The sequence below is a fragment of the Canis lupus genome, chromosome 16 (genome assembly GCF_011100685.1).
Source record: "Canis lupus familiaris isolate Mischka breed German Shepherd chromosome 16, alternate assembly UU_Cfam_GSD_1.0, whole genome shotgun sequence".
NCBI lineage: Eukaryota > Metazoa > Chordata > Mammalia > Carnivora > Canidae > Canis > Canis lupus.
This window is the reverse complement of record NC_049237.1, coordinates 23,901,793-23,927,688: the sequence shown is the minus strand read 5'-3', so window position 1 is coordinate 23,927,688 and position 25,896 is coordinate 23,901,793. Positions and strand designations below refer to the sequence as shown.

General features: G+C 37.0%; 1 protein-coding gene across 1 annotated transcript in view; it reads right to left on the bottom strand.

Moving 5' to 3' along the window:
* Window positions 1-25,896, bottom strand: part of SLC20A2 (solute carrier family 20 member 2) — a 100,651-nt gene that overhangs the window by 73,940 nt on the left and 815 nt on the right.

The window sequence follows — 25,896 nt, the reverse complement described above, 5'->3', positions numbered from 1 at the left end:
ATCTATTAACAAAATGTTAAACTGAGTTCATTTTTAAGGTGAAAGTACTAAAGATAGTTAAACATACTAAAAAAATTACTGCTAAAAGTACTTGAGAATAGTCTATGTCAAAATAAGTAAAAATGTTCTGCAATCTCATACTACTTATTTGTTTAGAAACCTCTTTCTCACAGATAATTTGCAGGCAAATTTCACCCATCAGAAATCACACTTTGTTGCCACTCTAGTGTTGGTGACCACCATGTGAATTAATGCGCTGTGCTGAACTTGATCATAAACACCCACTTCTCCATTTATTTAGTCCAATTATAAGAAAACTATTAAGAATCAGGCAACAAGCTACTGACCTCCAAAAGCTATTGGAACATTAGCAAAAAATATTAATTTTTGTTATTCCATTTCACACTGCTTCATGGCAACCAAGCTGACTTCAAAAGCATGTAAGAATCGTTTTAGAGTAAGAGCTACTCCACTTTCTGACTTGAGATTTAAGACTTTGTAAGGAACCCACTTCACAGAGCTGTATTGCTAAGATCATCCAAATCAAAGTTTACTAGCTTTGCGACCATTGGTAAGTTACCTAACAGAATTCTCTCCACCCACCTGTGAGATGAGGACAAGAATCCACTTCCAAGGATTGTTGAGAAAATGAGTTAATGCACATACAGCACTCAGAATAGTACACAGCACAGATTTATATATGTAAAATATGTTTATATATAATTTATATATATATATTTTTAGGTATATAAAGTAACAATGAAGGGGAATTCCAGGTTAAATCACTTATATGTTGAGGTTCTGGATTTTGAAGTTCCCTCTCTATTTTATTTCGGATGAACAGGGAACTTGCAGGATAAGAATGAAAGGATCCTCATAGTAACAGTCCCAGGCCACTGTTTTATTATTAATAATTTCAAATATGTTTTCATGGGTATCTGAGCATTTGTAAGGTTTGTTTGAAGGGAAAATGCTCAAGTGTGTGGTAGGACACAACACTTGGTACCAATTTACCAAGAGACTTGGGAAATCAAAAATATATTCTCTAACTTTTGATAGCTCTGCTGTCAATGGATATGGTTTGTTGATATATTCATAAGAGATTCTAATTTCACTCGGCTGTAAGAACCCAGTAGGTGGCTAGTTTCTTCCCTGGCAGGGGAAGTCTCTTAATGACAGACATACATAATTATATCTTTTAAGCACTAAATAGTTCATTTAAAACAGTGCTCCAATGAGTGCTCACTTTTCAAAGCAGCAAAAAACCAGAGGATTAACAACTCAGCTCTAAGAATTATAATAGCCTAGTAATTATAATAATCCAAGAAGCCATTCTCAGAAACACCAGAGACTAGCTCCCCTCTGTAGGCCCTGGCTCACCAAAAAAAGAGTGGGCAAACAGTACCAGGATATCTGTGGTTGATTGTAGACTGTAAAATAATAGACAATTATCCATTTTAGACCTTAATGTGGTCATTGTAAGGGTTGGCTTCTTCTTTTTCTTGACATTATATTTTCCTGTCTTTCCAGTTGCCAGGAAAGGGTGAATTTCCCAATTCTTTGACTCACATCTCTTCCTAAAAATGCTCTTAAAAATGACTAAAAATTACTCTTTTTAGTTTCACAGATTGAGATTCTTTTATGTGAACATATTTAAAAGAAGGGCTCTTGATCCACATTTCTTTAAGGCTTTTGAAAATATTTTTTAAATAAGATGAATGGAAGCATAAAAGGGCATTTTAATTCATTCCAACTGACATTCTGATCTTGAATAAGAACAATCTCGTCCTTATTATTCAAGCCTGTTAAGATTATAAAATAATAAGAAGCCAGTTAGACAAAGGGTATTCTAGTTGTTTATACACAGCATATCAGAACGATGTACACCCAATTCATGACATCAGACTAGTACTCACTGTTCTTTGTGTAAGTGTTAAATAAGCCATCTCTTCTTCTATGAGTGTAGTGGTGGGTCAGTGTTCAGGAAAAATAATTAAGATAAAAGGCAAATAAACAACCCAAGACATTCTCCAAAAAACATCCAAAAGAATCTGTCTCTGATCTTTTACTAAAGTAATCTCTTCCGAAATCACCATTAAATTAATCCTGGGCACTGAAGAAACAGGAAGAATAAATCACGTTTAAGTTACTGTCCTTTAAAATGTATTGGACAATTCTGAGACACACAGAGAAAAAAAGTATTAAAAATAGCCAACAGAAGGACTAGGCAGTCAATAAACATAAAGGCCATGGGTGAGATCAAAATTAGAAACATATAATGTCTGAAGAAGTGTCCTTATAAGGGTATCTTTAAATCAGTAACTAAGTTAGGATAATCCACTGGGAAAAATAAAGTTGCCATGATCATAATTATGGTTGATTCTCCATCTCTCATTCAGAAATCCCTAGAGAGTCTCAGGAGACAAACATGATACAACTTTAAGCTATTACATTTGATAATGTTCAATAGTGTTTGGAGATATTTTGAAAGCTGATCTCAACTATCCAAGTCCTAGATGACAAACACCATATATAGATTTCATTGAAATCTTTCAAATGGAAGATTTGAATCTTTCATTCTTATAAAGGGCATGGAAGAGCAACAGTAGAGAATAAAAGTTCTGCTGAGCATTCCTTACCACAGCTAGCATACCATATTTACTTCCTTTCCCCAAATGCACGGATTTCCAGGTTCCCAAGCAGGCTGCTGTTTGTTCACTCATTTGCTCATTCACTAGACTTTCAGGGAGTTTCTTAAACCTATGTCAACACTAGAGAAATGAAATAAAAAAGGACCCTACCTTCTAGGAATTCAGTGTAACATGGAAGATGGATAGACAAGTAATTATAATACAGTTTAAGCCCTATAATAGAAGTTTGTACGAAAGTAGGACTGCAATTCTCTTTGAGGGTAGGGGGAAGGTCTTATGATTAAAATGACCCGGCAGAGCAAGGGTGAAAGTTATCTGAGGCAGAGTGAGCAGTACAGGCAAAAGCCCAGGGGGAGGAAACCACAAAGGCTGTTCTGGGAAAAGCAGTAGTACATATCCAGAGAGCCAGTGATGGGCTACGAACAGGAGAGAAGGCAGAAGACCAGGCCGGCAAGGCGGATGAGCATGGGGTGGCTGGGGCCTGAAGGGCCATGCTCACAAGTCCGTCCATTATCCTGTAGCCTGAAGCTCTTAAGTCTGGCTGCACATTAAAATCTCCTGGGAAGCTTTAAAACAAAATATTGATGCCAGGTATTTGTCAGTTTCAATGAACTGATCTAGGATGGGTTCTGGGTAATTTTTAAAAGCTTCCCATGTGATTCTTGTATGTGGTCTGTGGGGAGAACCACTGCTGTGGGCAACAGGGAGTCAACACAACCGTGTAAGCAGGATGGTGATGTAAAATCGTTAAAAAAAAAAAAAAAAGTTAACTGGGCATCAGTGTGAAGAGATTACAGGCACAGAGACTAGAGGACGAATGTCAGTGTATATGCTGCTGGATACAGGCTAGAGATAAGAATTGAAGTCAGTAGTTAGTAATTTTTGTGGGTCACTGACCTATGTGAAAGTCAATGATAAAGGCTAAAGGCCCTCTCCTTGGGGAAAGCACACATATGTCAAAAGATGTACATGTAATTTCAAGGGATTATGAACTTCTTTAAGTACGCTAAATTCAAATTAAAAACCCTGACCTAAAACCAGTGATGAGAAAGAGGAAAGACTCCTGAGGTCGGACACTTAGGTGAAGGAAGAGAAGAAGAATTAAGGATGACATCACCACTTCTAGTCTGAGTTATAAATAAGAAATGCATATTGTGCACTCACCCATCAGCAATCATCCTGAGTACTAACATGTATGCATCTCAAGGAATTTTCCCTATTCTCTAAGGCAGATTGCTGCCGTACTGATTTTCTAATTGAAGAAACAGATTCAGAGACAGGAAATAAGTACTTGTCCAACGCCACATGGCAATAGTGGTAGAGCTGGAATTTAATCCAAGACAATAGGACTCCAGAGCTTGCGGTGTTAGCCTCCTTCAGTGCTACTTCTGGTAAGTGATACCCATGGATGAAAGAGAGACAGGAGGATAGAGTAGGATGGGCTACGAATAGGACAGAAGGCAGAAGACCAGGCTGGCAAGGCGGATGAGCACAGGGTGGCTGAGGCCTGAAGGGTCATGCTCACAAGTCCGTCCGTTATCCTGTAGCCTGAGAAGAGGAAGGGGTGGAGTAGGGATACAAAAGAATAAATTTTAGATGTGCTATGTCAAGACAGTACAAGACATACAGATGACAGTATCTGCTGAATTGGGAAAAACAGAAAGGAGATCACGAGGTGAGAGCAGAAGAGACAGGAACAGAACGGGTACGAAGTTTTCCTGATGCACCCAGAACCATGCTTGTCATGATGCTCTAAGCACCATCAGTATCTATCCTTTGCGAGTGGGAAGCAGACATGGAAGTCGAGGCCCCACAGCCACTGAATGGTGGAGCCCACCTTAACCCCTGACCTAAATTTCTAGGGCCTATAAAAATAAGTGTAAACCATGGTGTCCTACATGGCAGTAGCCTCCAACCTCTTTTAAAATTGCTAGTGGGATACACAGGGTTTATTTATTTTAAAAAGCTTTGTAGAAAAAAAATGTGGGGCAGCCCAGGTGGCTCAGTGGTTTAGCACCGCCTTCGGCCCAGGGCCTGATCCTGGAGACCCAGGATCGAGTCCCACATCAGGCTCCCTGCATGGAGCCTGCTTCTCCCTCTGCCTGTGTCTGTGTGTTTCTCATGAATAAATAAAATCTTTTTAAAAAATTAAAAAAATAAAATAAAATGTGGATGATATTTATCCATTTCTATAACCTAAACGTCTTTTATATTGACTATTTGAGGGGTAATAAGAGATATCTCTGTATTAATCCACTTAAACAAAATAATAGAGATCCATTTTCGCAGGGCAATATACACACTGAGGAGCAAACCTATGTAAATGATATAGCAGGACACCAATTCTCTGGTGTGTTACTATTATCTGAGTCAGAATTCAGACAATTAGTCTAATGGAGATACTGTGCCTGTTTCCTGAGGTCACGGGAAGTGGTGAAATTTCCTTTTTATTTTTTTACTCTTTTTGAAGTTTGAAAAGAATGTGGTTTTTCTTCTCTTTAAAGTCACAAAAATAAAATCTTCAACTACACTCCCTCTACAACTCTAGACTAGCTGCTTCAGGCTTAACAACAGAGTAACTCCTATGTCATGGTTTCAGATAAAAACCTATCAGAGTTCAACATGGCAGCACCTATATGGACAATCATGGAGTCTGAGTCAAAAACACTCCTTCTATAAAAGTACTTTTAAAGAGCCTACAATATTACCTGGAAATTGGCTCTTGTTTTAGAATTAAAGTACCTAAGAGAAATATAAAATTCCAATTAACAGAGTTTTGAAGTCCTGTTCTACAGTCTGTCATGAAGAACCAGGACACCTTTTATGGCCCGACCCCAGCCAACCACCACTGGGACTGAAGGGCTCCGCGTGGAACTCACTGCTTTCTAAAGTAGCCCAGACCACTACTGGATAACTTGTACCAGAGCTTAGGTCAAGTCAGAATCCTCTGCCTGTAATTTTCATTCATTCATCCATCCATTCATTCATTCAAACATTTACTGGGCATATTCTCTTGTCTTCCGGTTCCTTAACCTACAAGGGTTGCCACCATTGTTCTTTTATACCTTTTCCTTCAGATCCAACAACCAAACTCCTCTGGCAGTGGTTCCTCACGTGACTCAATCCACTACTATACTTGTGTGACTCAATCCACTACTATACTTGTCTCCCTTCTTTGTTTGCATCCCACCTCAAATGTCGTTTTCAGATGCAAACAGGACGCATCAAAAGTGGTCTGACTTGCTCATATTTGCAAGAGCCCCATGGCGGAGACAGCTCACACCAGCCTGAAGGCAAATCAACGAGCAGCTCTTTCTCATCTTAGGTACATCGGAGATTGCCCTCCATGCCTGAGCGTTCCTTGGCTCCTGATGTTTATCCTTATTATCTTTCATCTTGCTGATTTTAGAAGGTTATTATGAACTATTTGTGTTATTCTGAGTCTGGAGTCCCGCTAGCTATGGCATGAGCCATCTCTCCTAGGCTTACGTCATCTGAAAATTAGAAACTTATTTCAATCTAGATCTTTAAGAAGACACTGTGATTAAAAATGAGCTCTCAAGGGCAACTCAGTACTTTACAGATTCTGTAGACTATGTACTACTCTCTGACACCTGTTAATACCAATTTTTAACATGCTGAGGGGCAATAAAGAACCCTTGAAAATATGATATAACTATAAAATGTACAGTTTATACACAATTTTTCAATCAATATCAGATGGTTCATGGACCCCTGTGAAGCCCATCTGTTGACCTCCCATTACGGAGCTCTACCTGAGGGATTCTAGGACCTATGAAAAACATTTCTGGTCACTAGGTTTACTAATATTCATTTCTAAAATAAAATTTCTGATCCACTGTCCTATCTAATGCCCAACTTAATACCCAGGAACCAATTAACTGGAAACCAATTGACATTATTAGCTATTTCTCAGTATCAAAGTAAGTATCCAGAAACTAAGAAATCTGACCGAAACCAAACCATGGATTATAAGAATACTTTAAAAACAAAAACAACAGTATCTAAGCTTATGTACGCAAAGACTCACCCTTGTTTGTGGTAAATTAAGAGAGAGAGAGAACATTCTGAATGTCCATTCACAGGCAAATGGATTTGCTCAATAAATTATGGCATGCTGAAAATGTCATTCATTTTTTTGAAAACAAGAGTTAGATCTATATTGAGCTAAAGAAACATCCGTGATATTTTAAGGAAGAAATACTTCATAATAATGTATAGAGTATGACCCTGTTTTAAAAGCAAAAAACTCATAAACCTGTTGTTAAACATACTTTTACAAATATAGAGAAAGGTATAGAAGAATTCACACTGGGCTGTGAACATTGGTGGAGGATTGATTCTTCTTACCTGTATTCATCTTTGCACACTCTCACTTCCTACAAGTAAATATTACTTTTGCCAAGTAAAGATTAAAAGAAAAAAAGAAAATCTAAATAAGGCTTGACAATAGGATCTATCAATAAAAACAGACCTCTCACCCCAACATCCCATGCAGATTTTCTAAATGCCCAATTTCCCCACAAGTGTCCCACCCATAATACGCCCCCAGATGAAACCTAGTTTCCTTTCAACTTCTCAATGACTCACTGTTTGGGGTATTTCATTCCAAACATAGGCACCCTTCTCTTACATATGTTAAAGTTGTGTTACAGTTTCAGTGTGTCCACAATTCACAAGTGTGGTCCCCCTCCTTAGGAAAACTGGTATCTCCACAGAGCCATAAAAAAGGTATGTGGCACCCACATTAGTCCAATACATAAGAGAGGGATGCTTGCAGCACAAACACTATCAAATTTTAAGGTAAAGAAATATGAGCACGGAAGCCATTCCTGTTGGATTAGTGGTTCTCAACATTGGCTAAACATTAAAACTACCTGGAAACATTTTAAAAATACCAATGCCTGGCACCACTTCCAGAGTCTATTTAACTGGCTCAGGGAAAGGTGCTTGTTTCACTTTAAAGGTTTTCTAGATTATTCTAATGAGCAGAGTTGAGAATCACTGTTTTCTACATTTCATTTTCTTTCCTTCTATCAAGTTTTACAGAGCTTTCCCTTTCTCAGTTATTTTAAGGCTATTAGATCTATTTGGGAAAGCCAAAACTGATCAACCAGTTAATATCTATCCACCACACATAATTTATATTGTCCTTCTGCTGACTTTTGATGCCCAACTTCAATAATGTATTCTCATTAGGAGCTCTTCACATATCAACAGTATTTGTAGCTTCTTCGCCTTAGTAATGACATCGTTTATTACTAACCTTGGAGACCATGAATTTACAAAACATCTTTAGACTTTAAACATTATGTTGGTAAACGAAAGTCCAACATTACTATTTGAAATATTTCTGGATATTAATTAATGGACTTCTTGAAATTTCATGCTCGCCTTTACAAGTATTTCAAAATTTCAACATCTACCGCATTGCAAAGAATTGATAAAGAGAAAAAATGTTACTTGAAGTATCTCCCCCACTCGAACTTAGTATCTGAAAACAGTAATATACCAAAGAAAAATGTCAATACAATATGAAAGGGGATTCATTAACAAAATGAAATATTTATTTAGTACATATTGTTTTACAGTACAAAAAGACCCCAAACTAATAATACACTGTATGTTAATTAACTGAGGAGTTTAAATTAAAAAATTAAAATTAAAAAATATATTACAGTACAAAAAGACAGGATTCAATACTTTGGACTGATGCTGCAAATTTTACAGAAACATATTTTAAAACAAAGGACACTGTATATTATTTATAATGGCTGGCATACGAAATAACTGCTTTTCTATATCTGCATGTGACATTAGTATATATTTTCAAAGAAGTTTACAGTGGTCCATTGAAAAAGTTCTGATCCAGGAACTATACTCCTAACCATTTATCCCAGTGAAATGAAAACTTACATCTATACAGAACACCTGTAGACAAATGTTCACAGCAGCTTTATTCGTAATAACCCAGAACTGTAAACAACCCAAATTTCCTTCTACTGGACAAATCATTAAACTGTGGTGCATCCTCACCATGGAACAGAACTCAGCAATAAAACACAACACAATAACTTGAATGGCTCTCACAAGCATTTGGCTGAGTAAAACAAGCCAATCTCTAAAGATCACATGTAGCATGACTCCAAGGGTTTAAGGAAATTCTAAAGGAGAGCAAGAGGAAACCAAGGGTTGTTTGATGGGTCAGGGATACAATCTCCTGTTTCTTGATTATGATGGTGGTTACACTAACACACATGTGATCGAACTGCACAAAACTATACACACCACACACACAAAAATGAGTGCATGTAAAACTGCAGAAACCTAAATAAATATAAGCTCTGGAGGCACCAGTGTCAATTTTCTGGTTTTGATCTTGTACTAGAGCTACCTTTGGGGGAAAATGGTACCTCTCTGTATTTTTGCAATTTCCTATCAATCTGTAATCATTCGAAACTAAAAGCTTTCTTACAAGTTTGAGGAAAAGAGTAAAAGTTCAAGGAAAATGTAAAGGTGGTCACTTATTTAAGATATGTACACCATTTTCCCTAATCGAAGTGAAGACATAAACAAATAAGGGAGAAAGATATAATAAGGATGGCTGGAAAGAAAAGGATGGCTTAAATAGTAACTTTGGAGTATTTATTATGTGCCAGGCACCACAGCTTATCTCATTTAACTCAACAATCCAATCAGGTAACTGCTGATTAATATCCTCACTTCTCAGATGAGAAAACCGGAAGATAAGAAATCCATTTAAGATCACATGCTGACAAGTAGCAAAGATGTCAAGAAAAGACCATTTCAAAGCAAAGAGGATTTTAAGAAAAAAATATCCTTTATGTATCAAGAAGAGGTTTATTAAGTAGCTTAAAACAGACAGAGTAGATAAAATGCTATGGTAAACCACAGCACAGGATGCTGACTACTATGTCCTCCAAGAACTTAAATTCTGTAACACACATTAGCCTAGGAAAACTGAATCATGCATTTGACCAGATGTATTTGAAACTGGTTATTTTTTATTAATCTTTCAACTTTTGCTTAGAAATGAGAAGAAAAGTAACAATGCTTTCTCTTCTTTAAAAATGTGCACGGAATGAAAACAAGTAGATAAAGTAGGCCAAAATTCAGAAGTAAGACAAATAGAGCACTCAAAATGGAAAGAAAATTAAACGGATTGACTATAACAAAGCCTGTTCACGAAAGAAAATGCAAAGGCTATAACACTGTCAAATGCAAGGCAGAAAAGTTTAAATTAGGTTAGAATAAAATATGAATCTGCATATAATAAACAATATGGGCTAGCAACATGAGTATTTATTACCAATAAAATAGTTTTAAATAAAATTATGCTGTTAGGATTGGTTTCAGTCTGGCTTAGAAAAAGCAGAAGGAAAATTTCAGCCCTCTTTTTCATTCCATCTTCAATTTAGAACACTGCATATTTTCACAGCACATCAAATTCAGAAGCCATTCTAGGATAAATTCAATGCAAGTAAATGGGTATTTAAGAGGAAGTTTCCTATTCCGGTTGTAAAGCCTCTGAGACAGGGCTGTCTTTCTAGAGGAAAATAACACTGCAATTTTAATTTTAAAGATCAGTGAAACCCCAAGAAAATATGGTATTTAAAATATTGGAAAAAAATAAAAAATAAAATATTGGGAGTATTAGCCATCTTTTTAAATTGTAGACAGTCAAGTAATTCCACTTAGTGTGCTGCTCAAAGTAAATAGATGATTGCAGTTGGTTCTGCCTGTAGGATCATCTCTAATATAAAAGGTTCTCTTTCCTCTTAAATTACCTTCTTAAAAGCAAGTGAAAGTGCAGTGATGATGTCAACACGGTGGTTCTCTTAGAAGCTTTGTAAACTCCTAATTCAGGAAGTAATACACAGGAATTTTACTCGACATTCAAAAATCTCTCTACAGCAGATGTGGAACAGAATGGCCATACCACTATATTCTTATCCATGGCTTCAGTTAATATGATAAAATCTGAAAAAGATTTTATCCTTGGCATTTCTTTCCCATGCACAGATAAAGAGTAAAGAAGGGCCAAAAAGCAAATGTGTACAATTGGGGGATATCTATCATACATTCTTTATGGATTTCTGGGCTCTAAAGAAATCTCATGAGAGAGTAACTTATTTTTTCCAGTTAAACCCTACTACGTTTTTTATAAAAGTCATAACCTAGGCCATTTTGTAGGGTGTACAGACATACATTAAAATCTCTCTAGGGGCACCAGTTAAGCATCCCACTCTTGATTTTGGTTCAGGTCATTATCTTGGGGTTGTGGGACTGAGACCCACATTGGGCTTCATGCTCAACGGGGAGCCCACTTTTCCCTCTCCCTCTGCCTCTCCCCATGCTTGCACATGTTTGTGTGTTCTCTCTAAAATAAATAAATCTTTTTTAAAAAAAATCTCACTTTAATTTTGGGGGATCATACCAAGGAAACCTATTTTCAGTAATGCCAGATTCTAATCCATGGTGAATATAAAATTTTTAAGTTCTTACAACTAAATATCCTTCAATAGAAACATTTTTAAGGTATGATAATGGTATTGCCGTTGTGTTTTGAAAAAGATTTCTTGAACATATTGAAATGTTTACAGATGAATAATATCTGAGATATGCTTTATTTTTTTTTAAGATTTTATTTATTCATTCATGAGAGACAGACAGAGAGAGAGAGAGAGAGAGAGGCAGAGACACAAGCAGAGGGAGAAGCAGGCTCTAGGCAGGGAGCCTGACGTGGGACTCGATCCCGGGACTCCAGGATAATGCCCTGGGCTGAAGGCAGCACTAAACTGCTGCACCACCAGGGCTGCCCCTGAGATATGCTTTAAAATAATAGGGAGGTGGGGGCAGTGGATGGGAGTTTAAACAACACTGGCCACAAACTGGCAAGTAAAGCTGAGATATGGGGATATGGGGATGAATTATTCTATCTTTTCTTTGGTACATGTTTGAAATTTTCCAACATAAAAACTGTGTATATCCTTGCAATAGGATATAAAATATACTCATGTAACAAGGAATTCTAAGCAGAAATTCAGGTTCTTTTGTTGTTAATTTTTTGAGAGAGGGAGAGAGAATGCAGGTGGGGGGTGGAGAAGATGTGCAGGGGAAAGGAAAAGAGTCTTAAGCTGATTCCATGCCCAGTACAGATCTCACAACCCTGAGATCATGACCTGAGCTGAAACTGAGACTTGGACACCTAACCACCTGAGTCACCCAGGCGCCCCAGAAATTCAGGTTCTTGGACTCTTCTGTTATGGCAAAATCCCAGACAAACCACCTCACTCCATGTTACTACAGTTCCCAATTTCTAAAATGCAGAGATGGAACATTATTTCTAAGGTTGCTTCTAGTTCTTAAGTTTTTTACTGAGAATGCTGTTCTGTTCTTCTGAACAGAGTTTAGATTCATCTTGCTAATTGTCGCAGTAACTGGTTCTACACTGAGAAGGCACAGGTGTCTGAAGACAAGATGTGATCTCAGAGCAGCTCTTTAGGACCAGAGGTGCCACCCCTGCCATCAGGGCACTTGAGAGGCTTAGTTAGTTATGCATCTGCCTTCAGCTCAGGGCATGACCCCAGGGTCCTGAGATCGAGCCCCACATCAGATTCCCTGCTCAGTGGGGAGTCTGCTTCTCTCTGTGTGCCTACCCCCCACCCCATTTGTGCTCTCCCTCTCTCTCTCTCTCTCGATATAAATAAAATCTTAAAAAAAAAAAAAAAACAGGGAGGCAATCACAATAAGTATAGCACTGTTCTCCATAGGCCAGGTGAAAATGCTCATACTTCAGAAATTTGCCTCAGATAAGGCTATAAGTGGCAGTCACTTTAATACAGCAATTTTTCCTGAGTAATTATCAAATATTACTTTTGTAAATAGATTTTGAAGACTTCTCAACACAGTATTGATGATACCAGTGAAACATCTGATACACAGATTACCATCAGTCAGATTTTAGTGAAATGTATCATTGTACATCTTAAAATGGAATACCATGCAGCTATGCAAAATATGAAGATACTACCCCACAATGATAGGAGTACGGAAAAGGGGTACAGGAACCAACTGAAAGACTCCCAGTGGCCACAGCTAGAAAAATTAGAGCAATAAAGTTATACTGGATTTAACTCAAAGTATCAATATCCACTAGTCCACACTGATACAAATAAATGATTCAACAGTTAAATGGGAGAGGGTAGATAAATCTCTTGTGCAGAAGTATTCCAAAGAATATATGCAGAAGCTCTGCTTCTGCCCTTCCTAAGGTGGAACATAACTCCCGCTCCTGAAGTGTGGACTGCCTTTCCCCCAGAGAGCACAAGATGGAAAGTGTAGGGAAAAAAAAGTAACTTCACAACAGAGACACTTGACAAACACTACCTTGGCCAGGACACCAAGGTCAGTATCAACAGTAAAGTCACACAGATAGGATGCACCCTTGAAACAATGTGATAAAAATAGCATTTTGCCTCTGTGGACTCCTCCAGTCTAACCCCACATAACCCCATTCTAACCATGAGAAAAAATATCAAACAAACCCAGCCAAGAGGCATTCTACGATATCTGATCAGTCCTCAAAACTGTCAAGGCATATAAAACAAGGGAAGTCTGAAAAACTATTACAGCCACAGAGAACCTAAGGAGATATGACGACTGAATGTAGTGTAGAATTGTGGATGAGACCCTGAAACAGAAAAAGTCATGAGGTAAACACTAGGGAAATCTCAATAAAGCAAGAACTTCAGAATCAGGTTTGGTTCATTAACTGAAACAAATGCACGACACTAATGCAAGAGGTTCATAATAGGGAATTTGGGAACTCTATCATCTTTGCAATTTCTCTATAGATCCAAACTGTGCTAAAATAAAAAGATTATCTTTAAAAAATGAAAAAAAATTTAGTAAGATACAAACTTACAATGATGTGGATGGTTGATATATAATAAACAAAAATATTACTAGACAATATCCATGCTATTAACCTATTTTTGTTTTAAAAATATACATATATGGGGTCCCTGGGTGGCTCAGTGGTTGAAGCTCTGTCTTTGGCTCAGGGCGTGATCCTGAAATCCTAGGATCGAGTCCCACATCGGGCTTCCTGCATGGAGCCTGCTTCTCCCTCTGCCTGTGTCTCTGCTTCTCTCTGTGTCTCTCATGAATAAATAAATAAAATCTTAAAAAAAAATAAAAATATACATATATGTATTTTATTACCAAAATGTCTGCATGATGATACATCAAAATGTTAACGCCTCTGGGTGGTAGAATCAGCAGTGACTTTCACCACCCCCTTTATACTTTTCTGTATTATCTCACTTTGTTCTTTCCACTAAGCATTGATTACTTTGAATATTGAGCCTTCCTTGTTTATAAACTATAAACAAAGTTCTTTGATTTTAGGAAAAAATTCGGCATACAGTACAGAATTAAGTGCTCCTTAGTCCAAAATAACATGCACTTATAAAAGAATAAATTTTACTTTTCCAAGGGGAAATATTTTATTTTTTAAAGATTTGAGAGAGATAGAGCATACGCATGAGCAGGGGGAGGTGGGGAGAGAGAAAGAGAGAGAGAGGAAGATAAGCTGACTTCCCACTGAGCATGGAGCCTACTTGAGGCTCTTTCCCAGGACCCTGAGATCATGATCTGAGTCTAAACGAAGAGTCTCAAGTGTCTATCCTTAAGTGACTGAGTCACCCAGGTGCCCCAAGGGGAAATAATTTAAAAGTCAGTGTAGAAGAATGAAAGCATGAGATTTAACTGGACTTCACTTATATTCCTGGTTTCACTCTTGGGCAGTTCAATAACTCTTAATGTTCTCATTTTACGGTGGGAAATATGTTAACACAATAAACCTACTTTTTTTTTTTTTTTAATAAACCTACTTTCTGCAGAACTGCCCTAACGCTTATCTACTTATCAATATAATCACAAATTATATACTATATAAGAACATATAGTTCTTATATAAAATGTATTTCATGATATCAAATCTTATTAGAAAGAATTACATTAATAGTAGCAAAGAGTTCAATGATGTCAAGAGTCTGGCCCTACTGAGGATCCATAATGGCAGCCATTATTCTTATTGGTAATGATAAATAAAAAGCCAAGAAAGAAATAAAATACTATTAGAAAAATTTTGTTTCTCTAAGAACATAACAGGGACAAAACAGTAAAAGACAAAACCATACCTTAGCTCATTCTATGTCATCTGCAGCAATTCCCCAAACATTTCTGCTAACTAAATATTTATTATGGGCGTTAAAAATGTCATTGGTAACATGCCCATAGACCTGAGAATCTTCCAGAGAATACAAGTGAAAGTCATTTTTCTAATCATAACCAGCTTAAACTAAGCTTTGAAATATTAATACATCAAGTTTCCCTTTCTATGGAAACAGTTTTCCTATCCATGACTGTAATGTCAATAAAAAGAAATACCAGCTGTAAGATACAAACTAAACTTATTTAAATCTCTTGATTTAAATCTCTTGATTGAGCCCCTGGGGGGCTCAGTCGGTAAAGTGTCTGCCTTCAGCTCAGGTCATGATCCCAGGATCCTGGGCTCGAGTCCCATGTCGGACTCCCTGCTCAGTGGGGAGTCTGCTTCTCCCTCTCCCTCTGTGCTTATGCATTCACTCTCACTCTCTCTTGCTCCCTTGCTCACTCTCTCAAATAAATAAAAATTTAAATAAATCTTAAAGAAAAATCTCTTGATTGTAAATAATGAGCTTTAATAAAGAAGCTCTAAACAAAGACATATATTTTGATCTGTAACAAAATTCTTGGCTGGTTGTGTTATCTCAATACCGGCATCTTTAAATCACAATGATAGACAAGTCTAATCACGCTATAACCTAATGGGACTTTTATAACAAGGCAAAATGACCCAGAACCAAAGATCAATTTGTTTCATCAAGTGAAAAGTTTACCCGACCTGATTTATCATACAGTCTAGGACACAGACCTTTAAAGAACTGTTAATTTAGGAGGAAATTAATCAACCACTAACAAAATAATATCAAATTACTGTGCCAATTTCTTCTGCTACATAAGAAAATGCAGATTGTTCAGTTTGGTACTGTTAAAAGAAGTTAAACACCTTTTTAAATAACAAAAACATAGATACAATTCAGGAAATATATTCAGGTTGGTGTATATAATCCAGTGTGGGATTATATTATATATATTATAATCCAGTAGGGCTACAAAGCCTGATTTTATAACATATTCAAAAGCTTTTCTCTCTAATAAGTCTTTTTTTTTTTTTTTAAGATTTATTTATTTATTTATTTATTCAGAGAGAGCGAAAGAGAGGCAGAGACACAGGCAGAGAGAGAAGCAGGCTCCATGCAGGGAGCCCGACATGGGACTCGATTCTGGTTCTCCAGGATCACACCCGGGGCTGCAGGCGGCGCTAAACCGCTGCGCCACTGGGGCTGCCCTCTCTAATAAGTCTTATCCCAACTTTCCCGAAAGCAGTCATTACAAAGACCTATTCCAATGATATTGTCACCTTCCTAAATACTTTAGAGGCCTGTGGCACACTTTCATCAAATAGGTTTAATTGTAGCAAATTTTAAATTCTCTGAGAATAGACTGGATTTATGGGAATACACAACCATCACTGAGAACTACAACTGGCAGACAGATAAAATAAACCTCTTTTGGCTTAAGAAAAGGGAGACTGACTACAAGGTTTTAAAGAAGTTTAGTTTTCTTAAAAACTATTGAAAGCAATTTTAAAATATGAATTCCAAGCATTGTGAGTAGCTATACTATCTATGCAATGAGAGTATAATCCTAGATCATGTTCTCCAAATTCTAAATACTTGAATAAGGGACCATACTAGTATCTCCTATATATTATCTCATTTAATCCATGTAACAATCCTAGATAATTATCACCATTTTAAGGGGAAGATTCTGAGTGTGAGTGATTTAAGTAAACTGCCCAGGTAATAAGGAATACACCAGCAATTACATCACAGTCAGAATTTTTATATGATATATATATATACACACAATTATATATGTATTATAGCTTTTTTAGGTTTTTGACTTACACAATTAGCCTGTTCCTATAATAGCTGCTACATATGTGTACTTTAGCATTTGCCACACTGTAATGCAACTGTTTACTTACCAATTTTCCCTACTCAATTATGAGCTTCCAGAGAGAACGGACTATATTCATCTCTGTCATCCCAGAACACAGTCCTGTACTTAGTACATCTACATAAATTTCTTCTTAGTAGCTTATCTAGGGTTCTGATGTTATTTTTATTAGCTGCTCACAGGTGGTGAACATTACAGAAACATTGGACCATTAGCCATTCCTTTGGCTTCAAGATGCCCAACAACCACCGCCACAATCAGAGAAGGCTCAGGCAGAAAGAATGTTCAATGTGATCAACCCTAGTTTGTATGGTTATTCTTAAAATCTGAAGCACTACCTTATATGCAGTAGAAAGCTCTTCATTTTTAAGTTTCATAAAGCTGTATCTACACTTACATTAGTCTACTTCCAGTAGCTTGTGCACATAGAAAACTTCAATTACAGGATCACTCCATATTCATAGTATATACAAGAATTACAGGAAAACATAAAACAACATAAATCATCAACAGCATAAAATAAAAGTTTGCCAATAAGCTACCTTTTCATTACAACATGACTACAGAGTCCAGAGGTGGAAAACCATCCAATTTATATGCTTTCCCCCCACAAGAAACTAACAGTCAGATGTTAATGGCATTTTGAGAATGTTACAGTCTAATTATAAAATGACACAGGTTAATATTTAAGGTGACATCAAGTCTCTCAAAATAAAATGAGTATCTACAAGATCAAGTTTTTGTTAAACATTAAATAAAGGTATTAGAACTTAAATGGAAATGTAAATATACAGATGACAGAATTACTTATATTTTTCAGTCTGTTAGGGGATCTTTTACTTAATAAATGTTAAAGCATGTGGTGTTTTCAGTTTTCTTTCCAGTTCTAGAAATTGACTATGAATCCTTTTCTGGTATTTATCTTTCTCTTCCCTCCTTCTACCTACTCCTACTCCAAATCTGGTTTAGATATCTTCTTTAACCTTTCAAAACAAGGGAGTGACTTCAAATGTCATGAACTCTGGAATAAAGAGTTAAAGTGATAGCATCACATGACTATCCTGACTCTCTCTAAAGTAATATTAGTCTTCTAGAATACCAATCTAATTCTGAGAGGCAGAAGACACAGGAAGCTCGATGTTCCGAGAAAAGTTAATAATAATTGATTCATCTTGGCTACCCAGGAAATACACAGCAAAGATCTGTGTTCTATGCAAATACTGACAACAAATCCATCTAGTAGTACCTATCACCCTGTGACAAAAAAAAATAGAAAAAGAGCTCACAGGGCAAATACACAATGACCATAGAGAACAGAAAGAAAACATCAGCAATTAAGAGATGAGAAGGGATCAGAGTTGCACGAAACACAATAGATCAGTAAGCTTCTTACAGATAGACAGACCGAGGCAGTGGAAGTGACGAGATCACCACTGCTGGGAGATGACAGTGGGATGCAAGTGGACAGGAAGTGAGATAGACGAGATAAGGGGTAACACAGGCAGGAGCTAGAGATCATAGGAGTTGAATTACAAGAGATATAACAACAGAACACTGGAGGCAGTGACTAGGAAGGAGGCTCACCCAAGGAAATAGATGGTAAGGAGAACAGAAATTACTTTTATTTATTTTTTTAAGATTTTATTTATTTATCCATGAGAGACACAGAGAAAGAGAGAGGCAGAGACACAGGCAGAGGGAGAAGCAGGCTCCATGCAGGGAGCCCAATGTGGGACTCGATCCTGGGTCTCCAGGATCACGCCCTGGCCTGAAGGCGGCCCTAAACCGCTGAGCCACCCGGGCTGCCCCAGAAATCACTTTTAATGGAAGGCTGAATCACGGAAAAGACAGTAGGCAAAACACAGGTACTAAGCAAGAACTTCTGGAGAGATGAAAAAAAATGTAGAACTGACACTAGGTGATAAGAAGACAGGGTAAAAAGGAGATAAAAGGGTGAAGTAAACAGCCTACTAAGGAAGGAAATACTTATAAAAAATGGTTTCTGGAATTTCATTTTATTAAATTAAAATTTAAAAGCTGCTCTTTTGCTTATATTTCTCTTTGTTGAGTACAAATTGATTCGTAAGAACAGAGTTGTCCTTAATGTACAAAGAAGAAAATTATGGATCAGGTCAACTGACTCAGTCACCAAAGTAAAAAGAGTTGAAAACAATAAAATTTACTATTACTTAACAATCTTAGTTCTAAGCCACAAACTAATTTTTATACTGACAATGTGTATATATACACATTAATGACCAAATGCTTCATTTGTTAGGTACAAAAGCTTTCTCTCTCTCTTTCTTTCTGCACTTATCAGCATTTGGAGAAATCCCTGCTTCTCACTGCTTCCCCCAAAAAGGAAAGAGCAGAGTAAGAAGGTCACATCTCCATCAACATTGCTTAAAAGAAGTGTGATGGAGGTTTAAAACAAGTTGAAAACAGTAATGGTTAAAGGATGTTGTAAATTTCCTATAAATTTCTATGACCTATGTTATTCTGGTCTCCTAGATAATTAAAAGCACAATACAGAGATCATCCTTCATCTCCACCCAAAAAGAATAGAGGGAAATGAAACTCTGAGCAAGAATATAAAAGTAATAAAGGAAAGCAAATGTGAAAATGAATGGAAATATTCTATTCTTGATCTTAGAAAATAACTTAGGGTAGGAGAGAACTATACCAAAGGTCTATTTATGAAGATAATAATTCTTACTTTTTAAATCGAAAAAATATGGTCATTATATCTTCAGGCTAAAAAATTGTACAAGAAAAAAGGGGCACATAGAGAGGCTGAGAGTACATAAAAGAAGATGAATCTAAAGCCACAAACGCTGTGAACAAGCAGTAGTACATTATGAAGAAGCAATTCACCAACGTCCTATCACTTTAGTAATTATCTAGCCAGAGCTGGTTTCTGGGGCCAACATCCCAATGAACCGTTCCCATTTCTCCTACTGTAGCTCTATCCAACCAAAATAAAACTCTGATTGTGAGGGGACTACCAGCTATTGTAGTAGAGGAAAATAACTCAAATTATATACAAAATAAGCTGGGTGAACAGAAGTCTTGTAAGAAACATGTAAAGACATGTGTTAGAGTCTTGTCACTCGTATTTTCAGAACTATCTTCTTTCAATTCCTCAAAAATCCTAAATGATATTTGGGTTGCTTCTTGAAATTTGCCTTTTCTTCTCTCTCTCTCTCTCTCTCTTTTTTTTTTTTTTTTACCATTCTTCCATGAATATCTTAATGAGTCGCTTGGCCATATAGTCCATTCACAGGCATCACGAACACATCATTATCGACTTCTGGAAACAGATGCTGCTCCACAGGCTTTAGGAGACTTCTTGAAGGAACAAACCTGGTTCTTTGATCTCTTTTGAGGACATGTTCAAACTACGATTCTCTCTCATACTCAGAGATGACATGGAAGCCAAACTGTGCTGTTTCCAAAACAAGACGCCTTAAAAAAAAAAATTTTTTTAAGTTAAAAATCAACCAAGTTTTAAAAACACAAAACTCTAATAAAGCAGCACACATTCTCACACAATACTACATCTTATCTAAGATTGAAAAATAATTCAAATAAAAAAATATTAACTTTCACTTCAGTTTTAAATATACATACTCTATTCTCAAAAAACTTTAACAGTATCACAAAGTACACAATAAAAATACTGCAAATAATGGGCAGCTCCTGAAATTAATACAAAAACATCTGTTAAAATTGCAAAGGAATTCTGGTGATTGACACTTTAATCTTTACCATGGCCAGGATAAAAGACAGTCCCTGAGAAAACATAATTTTTCTGCATTCATATATTACTTGGAAATTCTATGAACAAGTATGGTTTACGTTAAGCTGTAAAATGAACTACTGAGTTGACTTGGAAAATTTCTTTCATCCATAAAATTCTGAAATTACATGTTATCTGATGATACAATCTTGGTACCACTGAACCAGCTCTAGGCAAGTCATCTAACTTTGCCCTAATTTTCTTATCTATAAAGCACAAAGCTGGTACTTACAGGGGGAGGAGGGCACTTGAGGATAGTTTAAAATGCAGATGCCCAGGCCCAGGTCTAAAGAATTTGAATCTCTAGGGTTAGGCTAAGCTGTTACTTTCATTAAAAAACCCTGGGTCATTCTGATGAACACTCCTACATAAAGAACTATCACACTAGATCACGTTGAGGATTCAGCTGTGCAACCCTAAAATTCATTAAATGGGTCAGTACAGATTTCATGAAATTATCCCATACTGATAGAACTAAAATAAAAGCACAGAACTAAATAAATCTGTGCTTCATTTTCTCTTTCCCTAAAACCTCCCATTCAGAGAAGAACCTGAAATTAAGATTAAAGCTAATGTGACAATTGTATAAACACTTCAACATAGATTATTTTAACTCCAATTATTTTCTGGGATGTTTAAAAAGAATGCAAGGGTATGCCAGTATCTGTAGTTATAAGCTGCTTCTCTGACAGGCCATCTCCAAGTATGTGCTGATATTAAAATGACGTTAGTAGGTCATCGATGACCTACTGACTCAAATTATACAGCTACCCCCAAGACAAACGACAGACATGACCACCTGCCCAGCAGAAACAATCTATAACACAGAATACTATACCTGTAGCGTGTGTGTCCTCCCTGGCTGCTAACCAGGTTTGTGGCCCATGCTTCATTCAAGGGCACTTCCTCCTCTGATTCCTGGACAGTGGGTATGTTGATGTATGTACTCGCCTATCTCTGCAGTCGTTTAGATTCAGTGACTCTGTTGATGCCCAACACCCCCAAAATAATAGTGTCAGCTCCTGACAAAAGGGACACAAGAGTGGGTTTTCGAAGAATCCCATTTTTCTTCATCTTGCTGGATTTTGTTTGCAGTCCCTCATCTAATTCCACACAGTTTCAAAACAACTTCACTGCAGGTCTGTCACCCAACCAACAGCACCATTTTACATTTTTTTCCACCAAAGAAGTATTTCTTGGTTTCCTCCTGGCCCCAACAGTGTTCCACGTAAGGACAAAGCAAATGGATAGAAGTACACAGGAAATGTCCAGTAACACTCACTTCCTGGTAAATTGTTATCATTAGGGATTAAATCTAGTAACTGTTTAAAAAAGAAAAGCAGTAAGACATCAAGTATCATTCAATATTATATTTTGTAAAAAAAAAATATTATATTTTGTAAGTTTTTTGACACTAAATTAATAAACAGTTATTGTCCTATGTCCCAGTGAATCACTGTACTAGGATTCAATACCTATAAAGAGTTATAATCCTCATTCAGCTCTGAGACTCAAAATTCAGTTTCTCTCCCCTTGCCTTTGGTCATTTCAAAACACAGTACCCCTGTTTCTGTAGCGCAATCACTGCAATCTTTTATGCTACTTTGAAATCTGAGAAAGAGAGCCTTTTACACTTGAAAAAAATAGTGTCAATTTTAGATCTCTCCTCTTTGAAGTAAATTCCCCACAGAAATTGACCCTAACTTGGGGGATAGACTACCTGAGTTCATATCCAGTCTCCCTCACTATTTGCATTGTGGCATTCCTGGGGCAAGTGACTTAATTACCCTACTGTGCCTCAATTTCCTCACCTTAAAAATGGGATTCTAACCGTACCAACTACTTCAAAAGACTGTTATGAGAGATTCATAATAAATTAACAGCCAAAGGCTCCTGGAACAGGAGTGTATCTGCACATTTTAAGCACTACATAAATGTTAGCTATCATTTTTATTTTATTTAGCTACAAATTCTCCTACTGTATACATTTGCCCCACTAAAATATTATCTACTTGAAGATTGGAACCACATTTTCGGTATCTCTGACATTTCCCCTATGGTATCTAACATCAACTCAATAAATATACATAAACCTACTCTGCATTTATTATCATACTGGATAAACAAAGAAACATAGTACCTTATAAATACATATTCTCTGCCCTCAAGCAGCCTCTATTTTAGGTGGAGAAACAAAACACGGAAATGCTTATGTAATAGTATAAGGCCATAAAGGATTAAATGCCAAATTGTGTCACATAAGCAGCTAACATTCAAAGGGCTTATTGTGGGCTGCAGATTCTGTGGAGAAGTCAAAGCTGGAGTGGCCCGGCCCCTAATCTCTTCCTCTCCCAATCTCCCCCATCCCAATCTCTTTCTCTTCAACGATGGAACACTAGGATCAGGAGACAGGTTAAGTCCAATATACTTTCATCACAAACTAAGACACATTTCCAAGCCCCTCTGCTGTCCTCTCCCATCCTTTTCAACTACTTCTACTCTCACAAGATGCAAATTGTTAGACTTCACTATCAATCTCATCACTGTTATGTCTCTACAAATCTCTACATTGCATTTTTGGAAACACTGTCAAAAGAAACTTCCTGATTAAGGAAGTCAAAACTACTCAATTAAATCCAATAAAAAATGCTAAAACTTCCCTAAAGTTAAGTAGGATCTTCAGCAGTGGAAAGAAAAGAGGATTCCAATGTATTTTTGTTTATTCCACAAATAGTTACTGAGTACCTTCCATATGCCAGGTCCTGTTCTAGGCTCTGGAAATATGGCAATGAGTGATAGAAAAGATCTCTGCACTCTGGAGCTTTAGGGCACTCCATGTGAGAGCCACATTTTGAAGTAAGGAATGAGAAGAACTTGTTTTCCAAAATGATTAAATGCCTTACACATAGGAGCCAATGCTGGCATCATGGTTGCTCTGACTTTCTAATGATGACAAACATACAGAAACGGCTGCCATGAAAAATTCAGTAACTCTCATGTACTGCGTTCTAAATGTTCTGTTGTTTATAAAACACATCAAAGGGATATTCTCCATATTTCTGGATACAAATAACATATAAGAGATTTTAAACACACAAAGTTAATACTATTGGAATGATTTTTCATAAGAGGCCACCAGAGCCCCAGTTTCCATTTTCCCCAAATGAAAAGCCTATTAATGTTTTGCTGCATATACCCTTGTGCTCTGTCTCTACCTCAATCCACTCTTTTCCCTTTCTTTACTCGATCTACTAGCAGCTGCCCACAAATATCAAATATCTACCGTGAAAATGCCTGAAGATGCATGTGGTAACAAGATGACACGAATCAATTAGTCATGATGGGTGGAAGTATTAACTCCAAAAGAAAATGTGTGCATTTTTTTCTTCTATCCTTCCATTGAAGACAACTCTCCACTCATCCCCTCCCCCAAAGAAAAGGCCTGGAGTTAAAGGAACCTTCTTATAAATACTGACTGGCAAAGCATTCCTAATCTCTTCCTCTCCAACGATGGACCACTAGGATCAGGAGACAGGTTAAGTCCAATATACTTTCATCACAAACCAAGACAAAACACAGAAATGCTTATGCAACAGTATAAGGCCATAAAGGATTAAATGCCAAATTGTGTCACATAAGCAGCTAACATTCAAAGGGCTTATTGTGGGCTGCAGATTCTGTGGAGAAGTCAAAGCTGGAGTGGCCCGGCCCCTAATCTCTTCCTCTCCCAATCTCCCCCATCCCAATCTCTTTCTCTCCAACGATGGACCACTAGGATCAGGAGACAGGTTAAGTCCAATATACTTTCATCACAAACTAAGACACATTTCCAAGCCCCTCTGCTGTCCTCTCCCATCCTTTTCAACTACTTCTACTCTCACAAGATGCAAATTGTTAGACTTCACTATTAATCTCATCACTGTTATGTCTCTACAAATCTCTATATTGCATTTTTGGAAACACTGTCAAAAGAAACTTCTTGACTAAGGAAGTCAAACTACTCAGTTTAATTGAGTACTACTCAATCAAAAATGCTAACTTCTTAATGCACAAAGTACTAGATTTATGTGCTTAATGCATAAAGCACAAAGTGCTTACGATATTTAAAGGCAAACTGAAAAATTAGGTAGAGACCCTACAATACAGATAACCCAACATTCTTAACATTCATATACCCATGAATGTTAGACTTATCAACAAAGTAATAACCAACCCACTGATTTGTATTTCCTTGGTTCGGTATTGAAAAATTACTCTTCCTGTTTCACTGTCATTTGTCAACCTAATCAGGAATGTCACTTAGAAAAATATGGTAAGAGGGGGCCCTGCAGAACGGTCATTACGACTTCCCCAACATTTCTCTTCTTTCAAGGTCCAATAGCCTGCTCATCGGGTGATGATGACGTGTTATGGGAACTTGGATAAATGAGACACAGTGCTTTAGAAACTACTGAACACCCAAATAAAGGGACCAATTGCTGTTGTATGCAATTTTAGAGACATCTTCAGGCTTGAAAAACACTTTAATTTACTGAGTCATTTTATATTGCCAACACTCTTTTTCACAAAAGTAGAAACAGAAGTAATTAATGTACATACTCCACATTTAAGACATTCAAATCAAACCCATCTATTCAAAAATTTCTGAGCAACCTATGCCTATGTGAAAGCTATCCCAGGAGATTAAATGAAATAAACCAGGTACCACTGGGCACACGCCTGGCAAACAGTACTCAACATCAACCTTATCATTGTTTCTAATTTTCCAACTTCAGAGTCAAAACTATAAGGTTATAAAGTATGGTCGTGATTATGTATCTATAATACATAAGAAACTAATACTGTAAGTAAAGTTAGTACCTTATTGTACTAAGTAAGTCTCTTCAGACAAACGTGAGCTTAATTGTAACAGAACAGAGCCATGAAAAAAGGCAGGGAAAACTTGCTAAGGGCTTTGGGTTAAACGTTAGGTCTTACCTCTGCCTATTAATTAAGAATAATCCCACAGTCCCCTTGGGCCCTGGCGAACAGCCCCTTTCACGTGTAGTTGCTTTTTAGAGGAGGAAGGGGCGGGGCCGGGGATAGCTGTCAGTCACCAGCCCTTAAATAAAGCGGCCCGATGCAAAAGCAAAAACAAAAACAAAAACAAAAAAAGAATACAACTTCTACCAGGTCTAGTATGAATTACAATGAACAGCCAGCTGACCCTAGGGAACTAGTTCGACATAAACAGTTAAGACCTCAAGCACGTGGACAAGGGATCATTTATTC